General features: G+C 37.4%; 1 pseudogene; it reads right to left on the bottom strand.

Annotated features, from left to right (window-relative positions):
• Nucleotides 1-271: 271 nt before the first annotated feature.
• Nucleotides 272-1,627, bottom strand: LOC112502882 (annotated as a pseudogene).
• Nucleotides 1,628-3,422: the final 1,795 nt, after the last annotated feature.

Here is a 3,422-nt window from a genome sequence, read left to right as displayed (position 1 = left end):
TTGAACACAAAAGGGTTGTCTTCCAAATAGATGTACAAGAAATCAAAACAAAAGTTTAATCACAACATGAATATGTAAGGTCATTGAATGGAAATCATAAATTAACAAGAACAAGATGAGTTTTTTTGGCTATTCAAGTTTGTCCAGAAAATGAGATATAAAATGGTTCATGAGCTACCATTGGAACTACTATTACTGTTTGACCACCTCATGAAAGTCCTACCTCCAAAATGCCCAAACCTTGTCTTGAAAATGGATGATCGCCTGCAATTGGCACATGAGCTCGAGCTAGCTGACAGAGGCCCAGATTAAGTGACAACCATATGGCTCGCTGGAAACTCCACCACATCCTCTTGCTTTCCATTATCACTGGCACTTGCCACAACCTCGACCTCAGGTTCAACTGCACAAGCATCCAAATTGACCACCAATGATCCCCTTTTAGCTCTTAACCAATCCCCAAGTTCAAATGTCATATTTCTACACTTCTTCACCTTAATCTTCACCAGATTAGGGCAACCCCATGCAAAAGCTTCAATCCCTTCATTAGATATATGACACCCCTTGATACACAGCTTCTTCAAAGCAACACATTTTTGATGCGATACACGAAATCTCCATATCGGCTATTGTCTGGCTTCCATAAAGAGCTAATCTTTCCAATTTCTGACAATTTGTAGCAATGGCTTCTAAATTTATAGAACTAGGATTGACCCGATCAAAACCAATTCTTGAAGGTTCATACTTTGTTTTGCAATGGCAATCAAACCCTCATTTCCAATCCTATTTGTTCTCCAACCATCGATATGAAGTTTTCTTAAGTACTTACAGTGCTCAGCAACCGCAATCAACCCTGCATTTGTGCATTCTGGAGTCTTAACGATGTGTAAAATTTCCAAGTTAGAACAATTAGATAGAGCAGAGACCGATATCGCTGACATGAAGCCTTTCCAGATGAACTTCAACTAAATAGTTATCGGGAACAGCAATCATCTCCAACGATCTGTCCCGGTCTCCTAAACAGCGCAACAACTTCAAGGTTTTCAATCTCTTTGAACCGCTGATCAAAGGTGCGAAGACCTGCTCGTTGTAAAGAACCTTAAGACATATGGTTTTAAGCGACGAAGCAGCGGCGCCCGGGCCGATCGCCTCTGTAGATCCGCCGTCGTTGATGCCACGTAAGCGCTTGACGGAGAGTTCCTCGAGAGAAGAACAGTTATCGAGAAGCGCATTCATTCCTTTGGCACCAAACATGCAAGATCCATCCGAGAATTTCTTCAAACCCTTACAGTTCTTCGCCATCAACGCCATACCTACATCGGTAACTTCACGGCATCCACAAAGCTTGAGGCGCGTGAGGATAGGGCACCGGAAAGAGATGAGAATCAATCCATCGTCACTTATACTAATCGATCTGTAGTCGCACCGGAGCGTTCGTAACCGAGTCAAATCGCGCAAACGTAGACGGAATGAAAGGTAGGAGCTCCGATTGAGCGTTGAGAGCGAGACGATGGCGGCTCTGGCCTTCCACAAGTAGCCATCGATGGGAGACGAGTGAGCAACGCTTCCGATCTCCGGAACTGAGGAACTGGAAAACTAGGGCTAAGCATTCATCAAGGAATTTCATGTCTGATCGATCATTGTAGTAGTATTATCAGAAACCTCAATAAACAGCTCCTTTTCGAACATGAAGGCAAGAATTTCCGATTGGTCGGAAGAAGTGAGCCTGTGAGGACGGTGGTGGACTGACTGCTGCGGCGGCGGAGACGACACGTCGGAAGAAGAGGATTGGGCATTCAGGTGAAAGCAATTTGTTGTCAACGAGATTATCCTTTTTGGTTAATTTTTTGTCGTCTTTTTCAGTTTGTTGGAGAAACTAGACGGAAAAAAAGGAGTTTCTCACGATTTTAACATTTAACCCTAAAATTAAAAAATTTAATTAAATGATTAAATATGTACAGGGACTTAATTACAATTTACAAAGTTGTGATTTTTTTTAAAAAATTAAATAAATAAACCTGGTGGGTCCCACTCTTTACGTCTGTGGATAAGACCCCACCCAAAGTTTTTAAATATATATTTATTTTAAAGAAAAATTCTATTTTTTTAAATTAAATTTTTTTTGTTTAGAACTTTATTTTGGTTTTTAAATTTTAATTTTTTTTAAAAATATAATAAATTTTACAGAAATTTAAAAATTACATTTGTTTTGTTTTTGAAAAATTCTCAATACAACATTATTTTCTAAAAAAATAAAATTTAAAAACCAAAATAAAATTTTTAAAAAATAAATAAATTATAAAATAAAAATAATTAAAAACCTTGGGTGTGGCCCTTACCCACAAGCTCGTGCGTAAGGATGAGTTGCACCGGATTAATTAATTAATTTATTTATTTTTTAAAATCACCACTTTTTAAAATTGTAATTAAGCTCCTTTACGCATCTAATGGTCTTAGTATGGTAACGAATGGTTATTTAGTTAATTTTTTTAATTTTAGGGTTAAAATTGTAATTTCTTTATTCTTAAGAGTTAAAATAATCGAAAACCCGAAAAGGGCATGTCAAATTAGGAGTGTACAAAAAATTGTCAATCCGTGAAACCTGCCCAACCCGTAACAACCTAATTAAACGCAACCCGCCAAACCGACCACCCGCTAAACTGCCAATTAGGAGGGTTGAAATTGAGTTGGGCCTAGCTCAACCCGTCCAACCCGCCGCTAATATATACTTTATATATATATATATATATAGGGGTCTATTCAAGGGAGAACTGAGTTGTTTGTGGTAACTGTGAGAACCAATATTAACCACAAATCAATAGATAAATTAGAAAATTTATAAATTTGGTAATTTTAAATTAAAATCTTAATGCAAAGATATTTTTGGTATTTTAAAACTCTCCTCTCTTCTCTCTCCGGCCACCGTTCTCCGGCCTCCGGCCACCGTCCTCCGGTGATACCACTATGATACCACTGTGATACCTAAAAATATTGACTCTGTTAAACAAAAGATACATTGTGATACCTAATCATATATAAGAAGCATAGTGATACCACTGTGTTACATTTTTGATCGACCACACAAACGACATCAATGTGATACCCAAGCACATATATAATGCATTGTGATACCATTGTAGTATCACCGGAGGACGGTGGCCGGAGGACGGTGGCCGGAGAGAGAAGAGAGGAGGGAGGAAAGTTTTAAAATACCAAAAATATCCTTGCATTAAAATTTTAATTCAAAATTGCCAAAATTATAAATTTCCTAATTTATCAATTGATTTGTGGTTTATATTGGTTCTCATAGTTACCACAAACTAATTAGTTCTCATTTGATTAGGCCCCTATATATATATATTATTGATATTATGTTTTATTTGATTTGAGCTAAACGCATAGGTTACCAAAAGAGATTAACG

The sequence above is a fragment of the Cynara cardunculus genome, unplaced genomic scaffold (assembly GCF_001531365.2).
Source record: "Cynara cardunculus var. scolymus isolate 2C unplaced genomic scaffold, CcrdV1 Un_Scaffold_2127, whole genome shotgun sequence".
Lineage (NCBI taxonomy): Eukaryota > Viridiplantae > Streptophyta > Magnoliopsida > Asterales > Asteraceae > Cynara > Cynara cardunculus.
The sequence above is the reverse complement of the archived record's forward strand: the minus strand, read 5'-3'. Positions and strand labels throughout refer to the sequence as shown.